The sequence below is a fragment of the Scyliorhinus torazame genome, chromosome 20 (genome assembly GCF_047496885.1).
Source record: "Scyliorhinus torazame isolate Kashiwa2021f chromosome 20, sScyTor2.1, whole genome shotgun sequence".
Classification (NCBI taxonomy): Eukaryota; Metazoa; Chordata; class Chondrichthyes; order Carcharhiniformes; family Scyliorhinidae; genus Scyliorhinus; species Scyliorhinus torazame.
The window spans coordinates 31,707,948-31,727,884 of NC_092726.1; the positions used below are offsets into that span (position 1 = coordinate 31,707,948).

The window sequence follows — 19,937 nt, forward strand, 5'->3', positions numbered from 1 at the left end:
GAAACCTCCAGCTTGGCCGAGCACGGTGGAGTCTGTGCATGCAGAACCAGTAAAACACAACACGAAGACATCGTCTGGCAAGCCGTCCCCTGTCGTCACCAGATGAAATGGAGACGCTGTGAAGGCCAGTGACACCCAACGGAGGGAGTGGAAGAAATCTCCACCTTTGCCGAAAAAAGGACAATCCGTGCAAGCAGCAAGTACTGGCGGTATCCAACAGGGGGCAATGTCTAGTCTCCCTGAGCTCCACCCTAGCGTGTTGGTCGTGGAGTCAGGAGAACGAAAAGAGACGCCGTGAAGGTATACCTACATCCAAAGAGAATGCCGTTCAGTCTGTCGCCACACTTCCCCGTTGTGCAGGATGAAGGGATGTGGTAACTGAAGTGAGGAGAAGGCAAGTCGGCATCCGAGTGTGAAGGTGAGTGGCCTGTAAAGAGCAGCAGGAAATCTGTGTGGCATATCAGCTGAAAACGGAGCCTGGCTGCCGCAAGTCCGCGAGTCCATCGGCTCACAACATTCGTGCACGGAGCTCCCGACAGCAGAAAAGCTAGCAATGCTTTGGAGCCTGAAAAGCCTTAAATTGGTCAGGATGAGACAACTGGACAAGAGAGAAAAGGGTAAGCCAGGTTTTGCGGCATTTTCTGCTTTTATACATTTGGCGCCCCAAAGCGGGGAGAGGGCACCATTCCTGGAAGCACTGCAAGACCAGGTTGATGCGTGGAGCGGAAGGAGCAAGCCCCTGAACCATCTCCGAGTCCTAAAAATCAATTTAATATTCGGTCCCCAGATTGAGGACATATCAGATATTAAACTGATAAGAACAGATACTACACTTGATCTGAGCCAAAAGGCCGAGAAGCGATAGCCCATATTTTCCGGCAATGGCTCTTGTCCTCCTCGTCCACCGACATTCAGGTGCACCTTGCTGCGCTCGACTGTGCTTTGGAACTTTTAGTCTACGCTCACTGTTGGACAAGAGACATCCAGCTTGGCCGAGCACGGTGGAGTCTGAGCATGCAGAACCAGTAAAACACAACAGGAAGACATCGTCTGGCAAGCCGTCCCCTGTCGTCACCAGATGAAATGGAGACGCTGTGAAGGCCCAGTGACACCCAACAGAGGGAGTCGAAGTCATCTCCACCTTTGCCGAACAAAGGGCAATCCGTGCAAACAGCAAGTACTGGCGGAATCCAACAGAGGGCAATGTCTAGTCTCCCTGAGCTCCACCCTGGCGTGTTGGTCGTGGAGTCAGGAGTACTAAAAGAGTCGCCGTGAAGGTATACCTACATCCAAACAGGATGCCGTTCAGTCTGTCGCAACAGTATCCCGTTGTGCAGGATGAAGGGATGTGGTAACTGAAGTGAGGAGAAGGCAAGTCGGCATCCGAGTGTGAAGGTGAGTGGCCTGTAAAAAGCAGCAGGAAATCTGTGTGGCATATCAGCTGAAAACGGAGCCTGGCTGCCGCAAGTCCGCGAGTCCATCGGCTCACAACATTCGTGCACGAAGCTCCCGCCAGCAGAAAAGCTAGCAATGCTTTGGAGCCTGAAAGGCCTTAAATTGGTCAGGATGAGATAACTGGACAAGAGAGAAAAGGGGAAGGCAGGTTTTGCGGCATTTTCTGCTTTTATACGTTTTGCACCCCAAAGCGGGGAGAGGGCACCATTCCTGGAAGCACTGCAAGACCAGGTTGATGCGTGGAGCGGAAGGAGCAAGCCCCTGAACCATCTCCGAGTCCTAAAAATCAATTTAATATTCGGTCCCCAGATTGAGGACATATCAGATATTAAACTGATAAGAACAGATTTTTTTTTTTTTTTTTTTTTTTCAAAAAAATATACTTTATTCATAAAAATTTATCATGAGCATTACAGAAACCTTTCAAATTGTCTTGACTGTACATTTCCGGCAGGGTTACATGTTGCCTTGACTTTCTTTCATTCAATTTTGATATTGTCATACACATATCACTCTTTACATTACAATTCCTTCTTAAATATTTACATTGTCATGTTTGTTTTATACATTGGAGTGTTGGTTGCCCAGACCGAGGGGCTTTACACTGTTACGCGCCCCTCGGTGTACATTTGCTGGAAAGACTTTACACAGTGGTCTTTCCCCATTGCGCCTTGGCGGCAGCTGCCCCAAGCTTGAGTGCTTCCCTCAGCACGTAGTCCTGGACCTTGGAATGTGCCAGTCTGCAACACTCGGTCGAGGACAATTCTTTGCACTGGAAGATCAGCAAGTTTCGGGCAGACCAAAGAGCGTCTTTTACCGAGTTGATGACCTTCCAGCAGCAGTTGATATTTGTCTCGGTGTGTGTCCCTGGAAACAGTCCGTAGAGCACAGAGTCCTGTGTCACAGATCTGTTTGGGATAAACCTTGACAAATACCACTGCATCTCTCTCCAGACCTTCTTTGCAAAGGCACATTCCACAAGGAGGTGTGTGACCGTCTCATTTCCCCCACAGCCACTCCGAGGGCAGCGTGCATTGGTGCAGAGCCTTCGGGTGTGCATGAAGAATCTGACAGGGAGGGCCCTTCTCACCACCAGCCAAGCTAGGTCTTGGTGCTTGTTTGAAAGTTCTGGTGATGAGGCGTTCTGCCAGATGACTCTGGCAGTCTGCTCAGGGAACCATCCAACGTCCTCCACGGTCTCCTTTTCCCTGAGGGCCTCGAGGACATTACGTGCTGACCACTGCTTCATTGCCTTGTGGTCAAAGGTGTTTTCCTTCAAAAACTTTTCCACAAAGGACAGGTGGTACGGTACGGTCCAACTACTTGGAGCGTTCCGCGGCAATGAGGCCAGGCCCATCCTTCGCAACACCGGGGACAGGTAGAACCTCAGTATGTAGTGACACTTGGTGTTTGCATACTGGGGGTCCACGCACAGCTTGATGCAGCTGGACACAAAGGTGGCCAACAGGATGAGGGAGGCGTTGGGTACGTTCCGCGCTCCCTTCTCCAGAGGTTTGTACATGGTGTCCCTTCGGACACGGTCCATCTTGGATTGCCAGATAAATTTGAAGATGGCCCGGGTGACTGCTGTGGCGTAGGGTCGGGTTATGGGCCAGACCTGCGCCACGTACAGTAGCACCGAGAGTACCTCACACCTGATGACCAGGGTTTTGCCCGCAATGGAGAGGGAGCGTTGCTCCCACCAGCCCAGTTTCTGTCTTACCTTTCCTATGCGCTCCTCCCAGTTTTTGGTGCACGCCCCAGCAGCTCCGAACCATATCCCCAGCACCTTCAGGTAATCTGACCTGACAGTGAAGGGGACAAAGGACCGGTCGGCCCCGTTCCCAAAGAACATGGCCTCGCTCTTGCCCCGGTTTACCTTGGCTCCAGAGGCCAGTTCAAACTGGTCGCAAGTGGTCAAGAGCCTGCGTACAGACGCAGGATCCGAGCAGAAGACGGCAACGTCGTCCATGTACAGGGAGGCCTTGACTTGCATGCCTCCACTGCCTGGGATCGTCACTCCTCTTATGCCCGGATCCCTCCTGATGGACTCGGCAAAAGGTTCTATGCAGCACACAAAAAGGGCAGAGGAGAGAGGGCAGCCCTGCCTGACTCCAGATCTGATCTGGAACTTTTCTGATTCCCACCCATTGATTGAGACTGCGCTATAGATGTTTGTGTAGAGCAGTTTGATCCAATTGCGAATTCCCTCCCCAAACACCATTTTGGAGAGCACATCCATCATGTAGGTGTGCGATATTCTGTCAAAAGCCTTCTCCTGGTCAAGGCTGATGAGGCAAGTGTCCACCCCCCTGTCCTGCACGTAGGCGATCGTATCCCTGAGTAGCGCGAAGCTATCAGAGATCTTCCTGCCGGGTACAGCACAGGTCTGGTCAGGGTGGATCACCGACTCCAGAGCAGACCTGACCCGATTGGCGATGACCTTTGCTAGAATTTTGTAGTCCACATTCAACAGTGAAATGGGTCGCCAATTTCGAATTTCTTCCCTTTCCCCCTTCTGCTTGTAGATTAGGGTGATGATGCCTTTCCTCATGGACTCTGACATGCTGCCTTCCAGAAGCATACTCTCGTACACTTCCAGCAGGTCTGGGCCCATCCAGTCCCACAGAGCCGAATACAACTCAACCGGTAAGCCGTCGCTTCCGGGAGTTCTACTCGTCTCGAAGGACTTGGCGGCCTTTGTCAGCTCGTCCAGAGTTAGTGGTTTGTCCAGGTTTTCCAGCTCGCTGTCGCCTATGACCTCCGTGATAGTCGACAGGAAGGTCTGGGAAACAGTGCTATCTGTTGGCTTCAGGTCATACAGTCCGGCATAAAAGGATTGGCTGATCCTCAGGATGTCAGACTGCGATGACTTTTCAGAGCCATCTTCTTCCTTCAGGCTGCTGATCACAGAGGTGTCTCTGTGCACCTTTTGGAAGAAGAAGCGTGAGCACTTTTCGTCCTGCTCCACGGAGCGGACTCCGGAACGGAAGATAACCTTGGAGGCCTCCGAGGTGTAGAGCGAGGCTTGCTGGCTCTTCACCTCTTGGAGATCCTCCTTGACATCCACCCCCATCGACTGCAGCTGGAGCAAATTTTGCATACTTTTCTGGAGCCTGGACATGACCCCTCGTCTCTCTCTCACCTTTTGAACGCCCTTGAGGATGAAAAACCTCTTGATATTCCCCTTGATTGCTTCCCACCAGAGATGTGGGGCCTCAAAGAGGGGTTTCACGGTTCTCCAACCTTTGTAATCCCTCCTGAGTTCCTCGATGTTCTCAGGGGTCAGCAGTTTTACATTTAGCTTCCACGTCCCCCTGCCTACCCCCTGGTCTTCCTGCAGGTGGCAGTCGGCCAGTAGGAGGCAGTGGTCAGAGAAGAACACCGGCGTTACGTCGGTGGACCTGACCGTGAAAGCTCGGGACACAAAAAAGAAGTCTATCCTGGAGCGGACGGACCCGTCTGGCCGTGACCATGTGTATCTACGCTGCGCGCCGTCTGCAGGGTTGCTGCAGACGTCGAGCAGCTTGGCGTCTTTTACCGTTTCCATCAGGAGTCTGGACGTAGCGTCTAGTTTGCTATCGGCTTTGCTGGATCGTCCAGCCGCATCGATGATGCAGTTGAAGTCACCACCAAGGATGACCGGCTTGGAGGTGGCCAACAGCAGTGGGAGTTGCTGAAGGACTGCCAGCCGCTCACTTTTTACGGCCGGGGCGTACACATTAATAAGTCTGAGAGGGGTGTTTTTGTATTTCACGTCTGCTACGAGGAGGTGCCCGCCCACCACCTCCTTAACGTCGGAGATGGTGAAGTTGCCTCCCCGCAGCAGAATACCCAGGCCGGAGGAACGGCAGTCGTTTCCTCCTGACCAGATGGATGGCCCGTGGGACCACCAGCTCGACCAGCGCCTGTAGTTGCTGAGGTGCGGAATTCCGCACTCCTGCAGGAACAGTAGGTCAGCTTTTACATTTGCCAAATAGTTGAGTGTGGCTACACACCGCGAAGTATCTTTGATGCTTCGCACATTTATGGATGCAATTTTTAAACCCATTATAAAAAAGGTAGATTTACCAGTCTCAAGAGTCTAGAGTCTATACAGTTGGCTGTTCCAGCTGTTCGATGTTCCCCAGCATGCCGGTGGTGCTCGCAAACTTTAGCACAGTTGCAGGGCTGAGAAAGCTGTTCTGGTCCGTACTGGCCCCGTGATTTTGATGCAGATGCATTGGGGGGGTGATGTAGCCCTGGCGTTCGTCATGGCAGTCAGTAGGTGTTGGGGTTGCAGGCCGGTCTTCACCTGGGTTGTTGCTGCTCGTTACAATCGGGGGTTGGTCTGTGACCTTGTTTCCTTCCCGGTCGGTGGTCTGGGGGGGTCTGTGCCTTCCGTTCTACGTTGGTGCTTTGCCTCTTTATTTGAGGCCGATTCTTGTCCTGTTTTCCCTCATCGGATGAGGTGTCGGCGCTAAGTGCGCCGGCTGAGAGGTGTCGCTTTTTGCCACTACAACCTCGGGGGGTTCTTCAGTTTGTTTTTTTGTTTCCGCTTTCGTTTGTCCCTGTTCACTGTTTCCCAGGGCTCTTTATTCTTTGTCCCATCCTCTTCCTCTTCCATTGAGTGTTCCTCATCAGATGGGGCTGGGGTTGGGTTGTCAGGAGGTGCTGGGGCCTCTTCTTTTTGTTGGGGGCCCTTTTGTTGCTTTTTCTCATTCTGAGCCGTGGTGTCTTTTTCGGTGGAGGGTGTATGCACCTCCTCTCTGGTCGCCTTTTTAACTCCGCTGCTGATGATTTCAGCGTATGTTGCCCCGCGTTTCGGGCAGGCCCTGTAAAGATGGCCGGCCTCCCCACACAGGTTGCAGCACTTGTCTTCTTTGCAGTCCTTAGTCATGTGTCCCTCCTGCCTGCAGTTCTTGCAGAAGGTCACACTGCAGTTTGCGGCAACGTGCCCCGTTTTGCCACAGGTGTGGCATACTCGTGGTTGTCCCACGTAGTAGAGGTAGCCACGATTTACTCCAATAGCGAAATTGGAGGGGGGATGCAGGATGGCTCCGTTGCTGTCCGTTCTTAGGGTCACCTTGACCTGGTGCTCACTTGTCCAGATGCCGAAGGTGTCTTTCACTTGCACGCTGTCACTTTTCAGCTCAGCGTACCTGGCGAGGAACGTGAGCACATCAGATACAGGGACGTGGGGGTTGTACGTGTGCAGTGTAACAACCCGATTTCGCTGTGCCGGTAGCGTAAACAGAGGTTCCGCAGTCAGGATCGACAAGGGACTCTGGTTACCTTTTTCCTTGAAGACGTTCAAGAATTTGATGCACGCTGCGACGCTCTTGAAGGTGACATCAAAGAAACCATTCTTGGGGAAGTTTTGCAAGCAGAAGATCTCTGTTGCTTTAAACCCACAGCACTCGAGCAGCACCTTCTTCACGAAGTGTTTCCGGTCCAAAGGTGACTCTCCATCCGTTTTCTTCACTGTGACTCGGACAGTGTTTCGCACGCCCCAGCCTGGTGGTCGGGATGCAGCTGCATCCATAGCTCGTACGTTGGGTGTGAAACTGTATCGGCGTTAGGCCTAAACCCGAGGTTTAGGCCAGCATGTAGATCCACCAATAGCAGCCAAGCTCCAAACGTTTCTTCTTTGGCGAGTTCAATCCCTCCGAGTTCTCCAATCCACGATCGTCATCGAAATCCTCAGCTTCCTTCGATCAAATGAGACTACACTTGATCTTAGCCAAAAGGCCGAGAAGCGATAGCCCATATTTTCCGGCAATGGCTCTTGTCCTCCTCGTCCACCGACATTCATGTGCACCTTGCTGCGCTCGACTGTGCTTTGGAACTTTTAGTCTACGCTCACTGTTGGTCAAGAGACATCCAGCTTGGCCGAGCACGGTGGAGTCTGAGCATGCAGAAACAGTAAAACACAACAGGAAGACATCGTCTGGCAAGCCGTCACCTGTCGTCACCAGATGAAATCGAGACGCTGTGAAGGCCCAGTTACACCCAACGGAGAGAGTCGAAGAAATCTCCACCTTTGCCGAACAAAGGACAATCCGTGCAAGCAGCAAGTACTGGCGGTATCCAACAGGGGGCAATGTCTAGTCTCCCTGAGCTCGACCCTAGCGTGTTGGTCGTGGAGTCAGGAGAACGAAAAGAGACGCCGTGAAGGTATACCTACATCAAAAGAGAATGCCGTTCAGTCTGTCGCCACACTTCCCCGTTGTGCAGGATGACGGGATGTGGTAACTGAAGTGAGGAGAAGGCAAGTCGGCATCCGAGGGTGAGGGTGAGTGGCCTGTAAAAAGCAGCAGGAAATCTGTGCGGCATATCAGCTGAAAACGGAGCCTGGCTGCCGCAAGTCCGCGAGTCCATCGGCTCGCAACATTAGTGCACGAAGCTCCCGCCAGCAAAAAAGCTAGCAATGCTTTGGAGCTTGAAATGCCTTAAATTGGTCAAGATGAGGCAACTGGACAACAGAGAAAAGGGGTAGGCAGGTTTTGCGGCATTTTCTGCTTTTATACATTTCCGCCCCAAAGCGGGCTGAAGGCACCATACCTGGAAGCACTGCAAGACCAGGTTGATGCGTGGAGCGGAAGGAGCAAGCCCCTGAACCATCTCCGAGTCCTAAAAATCAATTTAATATTCGGTCTCCATATTGAGGACATATCAGATATTAAACTGATAAGAACAGATACTACACTTGATCTGAACCAAAAGGCCGAGAAGCGATAGCCCATATTTTCCGGCAATGGCTCTTGTACTCCTCGTCCACCGACATTCAGGTGCACCTTGCTGCGCTCGACTGTGCTTTGGAACTTTTAGTCTACGCTCACTGTTGGTCAAGAAACCTCCAGCTTGGCCGAGCACGGTGGAGTCTGTGCATGCAGAACCAGTAAAACACAACACGAAGACATCGTCTGGCAAGCCGTCCCCTGTCGTCACCAGATGAAATGGAGACGCTGTGAAGGCCAGTGACACCCAACGGAGGGAGTGGAAGAAATCTCCACCTTTGCCGAAAAAAGGACAATCCGTGCAAGCAGCAAGTACTGGCGGTATCCAACAGGGGGCAATGTCTAGTCTCCCTGAGCTCCACCCTAGCGTGTTGGTCGTGGAGTCAGGAGAACGAAAAGAGACGCCGTGAAGGTATACCTACATCCAAAGAGAATGCCGTTCAGTCTGTCGCCACACTTCCCCGTTGTGCAGGATGAAGGGATGTGGTAACTGAAGTGAGGAGAAGGCAAGTCGGCATCCGAGTGTGAAGGTGAGTGGCCTGTAAAGAGCAGCAGGAAATCTGTGTGACATATCAGCTGAAAACGGAGCCTGGCTGCCGCAAGTCCGCGAGTCCATCGGCTCACAACATTCGTGCACGGAGCTCCCGACAGCAGAAAAGCTAGCAATGCTTTGGAGCCTGAAAGGCCTTAAATTGGTCAGGATGAGACAACTGGACAAGAGAGAAATGGGTAAGCCAGGTTTTGCGGCATTTTCTGCTTTTATACATTTGGCGCCCCAAAGCGGGGAGAGGGCACCATTCCTGGAAGCACTGCAAGACCAGGTTGATGCGTGGAGCGGAAGGAGCAAGCCCCTGAACCATCTCCGAGTCCTAAAAATCAATTTAATATTCGGTCCTCAGATTGAGGACATATCAGATATTAAACTGATAAGAACAGATACTACACTTGATCTGAGCCAAAAGGCCGAAAAGCGATAGCCCATATTTTCCGGCAATGGCTCTTGTCCTCCTCTTCCACCGACATTCAGGTGCACCTTGCTGCGCTCGACTGTGCTTTGGAACTTTTAGTCTACGCTCACTGTTGGTCAAGAAACCTCCAGCTTGGCCGAGCACGGTGGAGTCTGTGCATGCAGAACCAGTAAAACACAACACGAAGACATCATCTGGCAAGCCGTCCCCTGACGTCACCAGATGAAATGGAGACGCTGTGAAGGCCCAGTGACACCCAACAGAGGGAGTCGAAGTCATCTCCACCTTTGCCGAACAAAGGGCAATCCGTGCAAACAGCAACTACTGGCGGAATCCAACAGAGGGCAATGTCTAGTCTCCCTGAGCTCCACCCTGGCGTGTTGGTCGTGGAGTCAGGAGAACGAAAAGAGACGCCGTGAAGGTATACCTACATCCAAAGAGAATGCCGTTCAGTCTGTCGCCACACTTCCCCGTTGTGCAGGATGACGGGATGTGGTAACTGAAGTGAGGAGAAGGCAAGTCGGCATCCGAGGGTGAGGGTGAGTGGCCTGTAAAAAGCAGCAGGAAATCTGTGCGGCATATCAGCTGAAAACGGAGCCTGGCTGCCGCAAGTCCGCGAGTCCATCGGCTCGCAACATTAGTGCACGAAGCTCCCGCCAGCAAAAAAGCTAGCAATGCTTTGGAGCTTGAAATGCCTTAAATTGGTCAAGATGAGGCAACTGGACAACAGAGAAAAGGGGTAGGCAGGTTTTGCGGCATTTTCTGCTTTTATACATTTCCGCCCCAAAGCGGGCTGAAGGCACCATACCTGGAAGCACTGCAAGACCAGGTTGATGCGTGGAGCGGAAGGAGCAAGCCCCTGAACCATCTCCGAGTCCTAAAAATCAATTTAATATTCGGTCTCCATATTGAGGACATATCAGATATTAAACTGATAAGAACAGATACTACACTTGATCTGAACCAAAAGGCCGAGAAGCGATAGCCCATATTTTCCGGCAATGGCTCTTGTCCTCCTCGTCCACCGACATTCAGGTGCACCTTGCTGCGCTCGACTGTGCTTTGGAACTTTTAGTCTACGCTCACTGTTGGTCAAGAAACCTCCAGCTTGGCCGAGCACGGTGGAGTCTGTGCATGCAGAACCAGTAAAACACAACACGAAGACATCGTCTGGCAAGCCGTCCCCTGTCGTCACCAGATGAAATGGAGACGCTGTGAAGGCCAGTGACACCCAACGGAGGGAGTGGAAGAAATCTCCACCTTTGCCGAAAAAAGGACAATCCGTGCAAGCAGCAAGTACTGGCGGTATCCAACAGGGGGCAATGTCTAGTCTCCCTGAGCTCCACCCTAGCGTGTTGGTCGTGGAGTCAGGAGAACGAAAAGAGACGCCGTGAAGGTATACCTACATCCAAAGAGAATGCCGTTCAGTCTGTCGCCACACTTCCCCGTTGTGCAGGATGAAGGGATGTGGTAACTGAAGTGAGGAGAAGGCAAGTCGGCATCCGAGTGTGAAGGTGAGTGGCCTGTAAAGAGCAGCAGGAAATCTGTGTGACATATCAGCTGAAAACGGAGCCTGGCTGCCGCAAGTCCGCGAGTCCATCGGCTCACAACATTCGTGCACGGAGCTCCCGACAGCAGAAAAGCTAGCAATGCTTTGGAGCCTGAAAGGCCTTAAATTGGTCAGGATGAGACAACTGGACAAGAGAGAAATGGGTAAGCCAGGTTTTGCGGCATTTTCTGCTTTTATACATTTGGCGCCCCAAAGCGGGGAGAGGGCACCATTCCTGGAAGCACTGCAAGACCAGGTTGATGCGTGGAGCGGAAGGAGCAAGTTCCTGAACCATCTCCGAGTCCTAAAAATCAATTTAATATTCGGTCCTCAGATTGAGGACATATCAGATATTAAACTGATAAGAACAGATACTACACTTGATCTGAGCCAAAAGGCCGAAAAGCGATAGCCCATATTTTCCGGCAATGGCTCTTGTCCTCCTCTTCCACCGACATTCAGGTGCACCTTGCTGCGCTCGACTGTGCTTTGGAACTTTTAGTCTACGCTCACTGTTGGTCAAGAAACCTCCAGCTTGGCCGAGCACGGTGGAGTCTGTGCATGCAGAACCAGTAAAACACAACACGAAGACATCATCTGGCAAGCCGTCCCCTGACGTCACCAGATGAAATGGAGACGCTGTGAAGGCCCAGTGACACCCAACAGAGGGAGTCGAAGTCATCTCCACCTTTGCCGAACAAAGGGCAATCCGTGCAAACAGCAACTACTGGCGGAATCCAACAGAGGGCAATGTCTAGTCTCCCTGAGCTCCACCCTGGCGTGTTGGTCGTGGAGTCAGGAGAACTAAAAGAGACGCCGTGAAGGTATACCTACATCCAAACAGGATGCCGTTCAGTCTGTCGCCACACTTCCCCGTTGTGCAGGATGAAGGGATGTGGTAACTGAAGTGAGGAGTAGGCAAGTCGGCATCCGAGTGTGAAGGTGAGTGGCCTGTAAAAAGCAGCCGGAAATCTGTGTGGCATATCAGCTGAAAACGGAGCCTGGCTGCCGCAAGTCCACGAGTCCATCGGCTCGCAACATTCGTGCACGAAGCTCCCGCCAGCAGAAAAGCTAGCAATGCTTTGGAGCCTGAAAGGCCTTAAATTGGTCAGGATGAGACAACTGGACTAGAGAGAAAAGGGGAAGCCAGGTTTTTGCGGCATTTTCTGCTTTTATACATTTTGCGCCCGAAAGCTGGGAGAGGGCACCATTCCTGGAAGCACTGCAAGACCAGGTTGATGCGTGGAGCGGAAGGAGCAAGCCCCTGAACCATCTCCGAGTCCTAAAAATCAATTTAATATTTGGTCCCCAGATTGAGGACATATCAGATATTAAACTGATAAGAACAGATACTACACTTGATCTGAGCCAAAAGGCCGAGAAGCGATAGCCCATATTTTCCGGCAATGGCTCTTGTCCTCCTCGTCCACCAACATTCAGGTGCACCTTGCTGCGCTCGACTGTGCTTTGGAACTTTTAGTCTACGCTCACTGTTGGTCAAGATACATCCAGCTTCGCCGAGCACGGTGGAGTCTGTGCATGCAGAACCAGTAAACACAACACGAAGACATCGTCTGGCAAGCCGTCCCCTGTCGTCACCAGATGAAATGGAGACGCTGTGAAGGCCCAGTGACACCCAACGGAGGGAGTCGAAGTAATCTCCACCTTTGCCGAACAAAGGGCAATCCGTGCAAGCAGCAAGTACTGGCGGAATCCAACAGAGGGCAATGTCTAGTCTCCCTGAGCTCCACCCTGGCGTGTTGGTCGTGGAGTCAGGAGAACGAAAAGAGACGCCGTGAAGGTGTACCTACATCCAAACAGGATGTCGTTCAGTCTGTCGCCACACTTCCCCGTTGTGCAGGATGAAGGGATGTGGTAACTGAAGTGAGGAGAAGGCAAGTCGGCATCCGAGGGTGAGGGTGAGTGGCCTGTAAAAAGCAGCAGGAAATCTGTGCGGCATATCAGCTGAAAACGGAGCCTGGCTGCCGAAAGTCCTCGAGTCCATCGGCTCGCAACATTAGTGCACGAAGCTCCCGCCAGCAGAAAAGCTAGCAATGCTTTGGAGCTTGAAATGCCTTAAATTGGTCAAGATGAAGCAACTGGACAACAGAGAAAAGGGGTAGGCAGGTTTTGCGGCATTTTCTGCTTTTATACATTTCCGCCCCAAAGCGGGGTGAAGGCACCATTCCTGGAAGCACTGCAAGCCCAGGTTGATGCGTGGAGCGGAAGGAGCAAGCCCCTGAACCATCTCCGAGTCCTAAAAATCAATTTAATATTCGGTCTCCATATTGAGGACATATCAGATATTAAACTGATAAGAACAGATTTTTTTTTTTTTTTCCAAAAAATATACTTTATTCATAAAAATTTATCATGAGCATTACAGAAACATTTCAAATTGTCTTGACTGTACATTTCCGGCAGGGTTACATGCTGCCTTGACTTTCTTTCATTCACTTTTGATATTGTCGTACACATATCACTCTTTACATTACAATTCCTTCTGAAATATTTACAGTGGCATGTTGATTTTATACATTGGAGTGTTGGTTGCCCTGACCGAGGGGGCTTTACACTGTTACCCGCCCCTCGGTATACATTTGCTGGAAAGACTTTACACAGTGGTGTTTCCCCATTGCGCCTTGGCGGCAGCTGCCCCAAGCTTGAGTGCGTCCCTCAGCACGTAGTCCTGGACCTTGGAATGTGCCAGTCTGCAACACTCGGTCGAGGACAATTCTTTGCACTGGAAGATCAGCAAGTTTCGGGCAGACCAAAGAGCGTCTTTTACCGAGTTGATGACCTTCCAGCAGCAGTTGATATTTGTCTCGGTGTGTGTCCCTGGAAACAGTCCGTAGAGCACAGAGTCCTGTGTCACAGATCTGTTTGGGATAAACCTTGACAAATACCACTGCATCTCTCTCCAGACCTTCTTTGCAAAGGCACATTCCACAAGGAGGTGTGTGACCGTCTCATTTCCCCCACAGCCACTCCGAGAGCAGCGTGCATTGGCACAGAGCCTTCGGGTGTGCATGAAGAATCTGACAGGGAGGGCCCTTCTCACCACCAGCCAAGCTAGGTCTTGGTGCTTGTTTGAAAGTTCTGGTGATGAGGCGTTCTGCCAGATGACTCTGGCAGTCTGCTCAGGGAACCATCCAACGTCCTCCACGGTCTCTTTTTCCCTGAGGGCCTCGAGGACATTACGTGCTGACCACTGCTTCATTGCCTTGTGGTCAAAGGTGTTTTCCTTCAAAAACTTTTCCACAAAGGACAGGTGGTACGGTACGGTCCAACTACTTGGAGCGTTCCGCGGCAATGAGGCCAGGCCCATCCTTCGCAACACCGGGGATAGGTAGAACCTCAGTATGTAGTGACACTTGGTGTTTGCGTACTGGGGGTCCACGCTCAGCTTGATGCAGCTGGACACAAAGGTGGCCAACAGGATGAGGGAGGCGTTGGGTACGTTCCGCCCTCCCTTCTCCAGAGGTTTGTACATGGTGTCCCTTCGGACACGGTCCATCTTGGATCGCCAGATAAATTTGAAGATGGCCTGGGTGACTGCTGTGGCGTAGGGTCGGGTTATGGGCCAGACCTGCGCCACGTACAGTAGCACCGAGAGTACCTCACACCTGATGACCAGGGTTTTGCCCGCAATGGAGAGGGAGCGTTGCTCCCACCAGCCCAGTTTCTGTCTTACCTTTCCTATGCGCTCCTCCCAGTTTTTGGTGCACGCCCCAGCAGCTCCGAACCATATCCCCAGCACCTTCAGGTAATCTGACCTGACAGTGAAGGGGACAAAGGACCGGTCGGCCCAGTTCCCAAAGAACATGGCCTCGCTCTTGCCCCGGTTTACCTTGGCTCCAGAGGCCAGTTCAAACTGGTCGCAGGTGGTCAAGAGCCTGCGTACAGACGCAGGATCCGAGCAGAAGACGGCAACATCGTCCATGTACAGGGAGGCCTTGACTTGCATGCCTCCACTGCCTGGGATCGTCACTCCTCTTATACCCGGATCCCTCCTGATGGACTCGGCAAAAGGTTCTATGCAGCACACAAAAAGGGCAGAGGAGAGAGGGCAGCCCTGCCTGACTCCAGATCTGATCTGGAACTTTTCTGATTCCCACCCATTGATTGAGACTGCGCTATAGATGTTTGTGTAGAGCAGTTTGATTCAATTGCGAATTCCCTCCCCAAACCCCATTTTGGAGAGCACATCCATCATGTAGGTGTGCGATATTCTGTCAAAAGCCTTCTCCTGGTCAAGGCTGATGAGGCAAATGTCCACCCCCCTGTCCTGCACGTAGGCGATCGTATCCCTGAGTAGCGCGAGGCTATCAGAGATCTTCCTGCCGGGTACAGCACAGGTCTGGTCAGGGTGGATCACCGACTCCAGAGCAGACCTGACCCGATTGGCGATGACCTTGGCTAGAATTTTGTAGTCCACATTCAACAGTGAAATGGGTCGCCAATTTCGAATTTCTTCCCTTTCCCCCTTCTGCTTGTAGATGAGGGTGATGATGCCTTTCCTCATGGACTCTGACATGCTGCCTTCCAGAAGCATACTCTCGTACACTTCCAGCAGGTCTGGGCCCATCCAGTCCCACAGAGCCGAATACAACTCAACCGGTAAGCCGTCGCTTCCGGGAGTTTTACTCGTCTCGAAGGACTTGGCGGCCTTTGTCAGCTCGTCCAGAGTTAGTGGTTTGTCCAGGTTTTCCAGCTCGCTGTCGCCTCTGACCTCCGTGATAGTCGACAGGAAGGTCTGGGAAACAGTGCTATCTGTTGGCTTCAGGTCATACAGTCCGGCATAAAAGGATTGGCTGATCCTCAGGATGTCAGATTGCGATGACTTTTCAGAGCCATCTTCTTCCTTCAGGCTGCTGATCACAGAGGTCTCTCTGTGCACCTTTTGGAAGAAGAAGCGTGAGCACTTTTCGTCCTGCTCCACAGAGCGGACTCTGGAACGGAAGATAACCTTGGAGGCCTCCGAGGTGTAGAGCGAGGCTTGCTGGCTCTTCACCTCTTGGAGATCCTCCTTGACATCCACCCCCATCGACTGCAGCTGGAGCAAATTTTGCATACTTTTCTGGAGCCTGGACATGACCCCTCGTCTCTCTCTCACCTTTTGAACGCCCTTGAGGATGAAAAACTTCTTGATATTCCCCGTGATTGCTTCCCACCAGAGATGTGGGGCCTCAAAGAGGGGTTTCACGGTTCTCCAACCTTTGTAATCCCTCCTGAGTTCCTCGATGTTCTCAGGGGTCAGCAGTTTTACATTTAGCTTCCACGTCCCCCTGCCTACCCCCTGGTCTTCCTGCAGGTGGCAGTCGGCCAGTAGGAGGCAGTGGTCAGGGAAGAACACCGGCGTTACGTCGGTGGACCTGACCGTGAAAGCTCGGGACACAAAAAAGACGTTTATCCTGGAGCGGACGGACCCTCTGGCCGTGACCATGTGTATCTACGCTGCGCGCCGTCTGCAGGGTTGCTGCAGACGTCGAGCAGCTTGGCGTCTTTTACCGTTTCCATCAGGAGTCTGGAAGTGGCGTCTAGTTTGCTGTCGGCTTTGCTGGATCGTCCAGCCGCATCGATGATGCAGTTGAAGTCACCACCCAGGATGACCGGCTTGGAGGTGGCCAACAGCATTGGGAGTTGCTGAAGAACTGCCAGCCGCTCACTTTTTACGGCCGGGGCGTACACATTAATAAATCTGAGAGGGGTGTTTTTGTATTTCACGTCTGCTACGAGGAGGCGCCCGCCCACCACCTCCTTAACGTCGGAGATGGTGAATTTGCCTCCCCGCAGCAGAATACCCAGGCTGGAGGAGCGGCAGTCGTTTCCTCCTGACCAGATGGATGGCCCGTGGGACCACCAGCTCGACCAGCGCCTGTAGTTGCTGAGGTGCGGAATTCCGCACTCCTGCAGGAACAGTAGGTCAGCTTTTACATTTGCCAAATAGTTGAGTGTGGCTACACACCGCGAAGTATCTTTGATGCTTCGCACATTTATGGATGCAATTTTTAAACCCATTAGAAAAAGATAGATTTACCAGTCTCAAGAGTCCAGAGTCTATACAGTTGGCTGTTCCAGCTGTTGAATGTTCCCCAGCATGCCGGTGGTGCTCGCAAACTTTAGCACAGTTGCAGGGCTGAGAAAACTGTTCTGGTTCGTACTGGCCCAGTGATTTTGATGCAGATGCAATGGGGGGGTGGTGTAGCCCTGGGGTTCGTCGTGGCAGTCAGTAGGTGTTGGGGTTGCAGGCCGGTCTTCACCAGGGTTGTTGCTGCTCGTTGCTATCGGGGGTTGGTCTGTGACCTTGTTTTCTTCCCGGTCGGTGGTCTGGGGGGTCTGTGCCTTCCGTTCCACGTTGGTGCTTTGCCTCTTTATCTGAGGCCGATTCTTGTCCTGTTTTCCCTCATCGGATGAGGTGTCGGCACTAAGTGCGCCGGCTGAGAGGTGTCGCTTTTTGCCACTACCCCTCAGGGGGTTCTTCAGTTTGTTTTTTTGTTTTCTCTTTCGTTTGTCCCTGTTCACGATTTCCCAGGGCTCTTTATTCTTTGTCCCATCCTCTTCCTCTTCCATTGAGTGTTCCTCATCAGATGGGGCTGGGGTTGGGTTGTCAGGAGGTGCTGGGGCCTCCTCTTTTTGTTGGGGGCCCTTCTGTTGCTTTTCCTCATTCTGAACCGTGGTGTCTTTTTCGGTGGAGGGTGTATGTTCCTCCTCTCTGGTCGCCTTTTTGACTCCACTGCTGATGATCTGTGCATATGTCGCCCCGCGTTTCGGGCAGGCCCTGTAAAGATGGCCGGCCTCCCCACACAGGTTGCAGCACTTGTCTTCCTTGCAGTCCTTAGTCATGTGTCCCTCCTGCCTGCAGTTCTTGCAGAAGGTCACACTGCAGTTTGCGGCAACATGCCCCATTTTGCCACAGGTGTGGCATACTCGTGGCTGTCCCACGTAGTAGAGGTAGCCACGATTTACTCCAATAGCGAAATTGGAGGGGGGATGCAGAATGGCTTCGTTGCTGTCCATTCGTAGGGTCACCTTGACCTGGTGCTCACTTGTCCAGATGCCGAAGGTGTCTTTCACTTGCACGCTGTCACTTTTCAGCTGAGCGTACCTGGCGAGGAACGTGAGCACATCAGACACAGGGACGTGGGGGTTGTACGTGTGCAGTGTAACAACCCGATTTCGCTGTGCCGGTAGCGTAAACAGAGGCTCCGCAGTCAGGATCGACAGGGGACTCTGGTTACCTTTTTCCTTGAAGACGTTCAAGAATTTGATGCACGCTGCGACGCTCTTGAAGGTGACATCAAAGAAACCATTCTTGGGGAAGTTTTGCAAGCAGAAGATCTCTGTTGTTTTAAACCCACAACACTCGAGCAGCACCCTCTTCACGAAGTGTTTCCGGTCCAAAGGTGACTCTCCCTCCGTTTTCTTTACTGTGACTCGGACAGTGTTTCGCACTACCCAGCCTGGTGGTCGGGATGCAGCTGCATCCATAGCTCGTACGTTGGGTGTGAAACTGTATCGGCGTTAGGCATAAACCCGAGGTTTAGGCCAGCATGTAGATCCACCAATAGCAGCCAAGCTCCAAACGTTTCCTCTTTGCCGACTTCAATCCCTCCGAGTTGTCCAATCCACGATCGACATGGAAATTCTCAGCTTCTCTCGATCAAATGAGACTGCACTTGATTTTAGCCAAAAGGCCGAGAAGCGATCGCCCATATTTTCCGGCAATGGCTCTTGTCCTCCTCGTCCACCGACATTCAGGTGCACCTTGCTGCGCTCGACTGTGCTTTGGAACTTTTAGTCTCCGCTCACTGTTGATCAAGAGACATCCAGCTTGGCCGAGCACGGTGGAGTCTGTGCATGCAGAACCAGTAAAACACAACACGAAGACTTCCTCTGGCAAGCCGTCCCCTGTCGTCACCAGATGAAATGGAGACGCTCTGAAGGCCCAGTGACACCCAACGGAGGGAGTCGAAGTCATCTCCAGCTTTGCCGAACAAAGGGCTATCCGTGCAAGCAGCAAGTACTGGCGGTATCCAACAGGGGGCAATGTCTAGTCTCCCTGAGCTCCACAATAGCGTGTTGGTCGTGGAGTCAGGAGAACGAAAAGAGACGCCGTGAAGGTATACCTACATCCAAACAGGATGCCGTTCAGTCTGTCGCCACACTTCCCCGTTGTGCAGGATGAAGGGATGTGGTAACTGAAGTGAGGAGAAGGCAAGTCGGCATCCGAGGGTGAGGGTGAGTGGCCTGTAAAAAGCAGTAGGAAATCTGTGCTGCATATCAGCTGAAAACGGAGCCTGGCTGCCGAAAGTCCTCGAGTCCATCGGCTCGCAACATGAGTGCACGAAGCTCCCGCCAGCAGAAAAGCTAGCAATGCTTTGGAGCTTGAAATGCCTTAAATTGGTCAGGATGAGGCAACTGGATAACAGAGAAAAGGGGTAGGCAGGTTTTGCGGCATTTTCTGCTTTTATACATTTTCGCCCCAAAGCGGGGTGAAGGCACCATTCCTGGAAGCACTGCAAGACCAGGTTGATGCGTGGAGCGGAAGGAGCAAGCCCCTGAATCATCTCCCAGTCCTAAAAATCAATTTAATATTCGGTCCCCAGATTGAGGACATATCAGATATTAAACTGATAAGAACAGATTTTTTTTTTTCCAAAAAAATATACTTTATTCATAAAACTTTATCATGAGCATTACAGAAACATTTCAAATTGTCTTGACTGTACATTTCCGGCAGGGTTACATGCTGCCTTGACTTTCTTTCATTTAATTTTGATATTGTCGTACACATATCACTCTTTACATTACAATTCCTTCTTAAATATTTACAGTGGCATGTTTGTTTTATACATTGGAGTGTTGGTTGCCCAGACCGAGGGGCTTTACACTGTTACGCGCCCCTTGGTGTACATTTGCTGGAAAGACTTTACACAGTGGTCTTTCCCCATTGCGCCTTGGCGGCAGCTGCCCCAAGCTTGAGTGCGTCCCTCAGCACGTAGTCCTGGACCTTGGAATGTGCCAGTCTGCAACACTCGGTCGATGACAATTCTTTGCACTGGAAGATCAGCAAGTTTCGGGCAGACCAAAGAGCGTCTTTTACCGAGTTGATGACCTTCCAGCAGCAGTTGATATTTGTCTCGGTGTGTGTCCCTGGAAACAGTCCGTAGAGCACAGAGTCCTGTGTCACTGATCTGTTTGGGATAAACCTTGACAAATACCACTGCATCTCTCTCCAGACCT

At 51.9% G+C, this 19,937-nt stretch overlaps 7 non-coding genes and 2 pseudogenes across 7 annotated transcripts; all 9 read right to left on the reverse strand.

The window, feature by feature from the left end:
- Positions 1 to 672: 672 nt before the first annotated feature.
- On the reverse strand, positions 673 to 863 carry LOC140397845 (U2 spliceosomal RNA). The gene has a single exon (XR_011937270.1). It is a non-coding gene; the product is annotated as a U2 spliceosomal RNA (small nuclear RNA).
- A 786-nt stretch (positions 864 to 1,649) lies between these two features.
- LOC140397154 (U2 spliceosomal RNA) lies at positions 1,650 to 1,836 on the reverse strand. The gene has a single exon (XR_011936730.1). It is a non-coding gene; the product is annotated as a U2 spliceosomal RNA (small nuclear RNA).
- A 6,146-nt stretch (positions 1,837 to 7,982) lies between these two features.
- LOC140397685 (U2 spliceosomal RNA) lies at positions 7,983 to 8,173 on the reverse strand. The gene has a single exon (XR_011937118.1). It is a non-coding gene; the product is annotated as a U2 spliceosomal RNA (small nuclear RNA).
- Positions 8,174 to 8,958: 785 nt separating this feature from the next.
- Positions 8,959 to 9,149, reverse strand: LOC140397416 (U2 spliceosomal RNA). The gene has a single exon (XR_011936862.1). It is a non-coding gene; the product is annotated as a U2 spliceosomal RNA (small nuclear RNA).
- Positions 9,150 to 9,934: 785 nt separating this feature from the next.
- On the reverse strand, positions 9,935 to 10,125 carry LOC140397687 (U2 spliceosomal RNA). The gene has a single exon (XR_011937119.1). It is a non-coding gene; the product is annotated as a U2 spliceosomal RNA (small nuclear RNA).
- A 785-nt stretch (positions 10,126 to 10,910) lies between these two features.
- On the reverse strand, positions 10,911 to 11,101 carry LOC140397554 (U2 spliceosomal RNA). The gene has a single exon (XR_011936988.1). It is a non-coding gene; the product is annotated as a U2 spliceosomal RNA (small nuclear RNA).
- Positions 11,102 to 11,888: 787 nt separating this feature from the next.
- LOC140397511 (U2 spliceosomal RNA) lies at positions 11,889 to 12,079 on the reverse strand. Its single transcript, XR_011936946.1, has one exon. It is a non-coding gene; the product is annotated as a U2 spliceosomal RNA (small nuclear RNA).
- Positions 12,080 to 12,863: 784 nt separating this feature from the next.
- Positions 12,864 to 13,042, reverse strand: LOC140397293 (U2 spliceosomal RNA; annotated as a pseudogene).
- Positions 13,043 to 19,185: 6,143 nt separating this feature from the next.
- On the reverse strand, positions 19,186 to 19,361 carry LOC140397139 (U2 spliceosomal RNA; annotated as a pseudogene).
- Between the last annotated feature and the right edge of the window lie 576 nt (positions 19,362 to 19,937).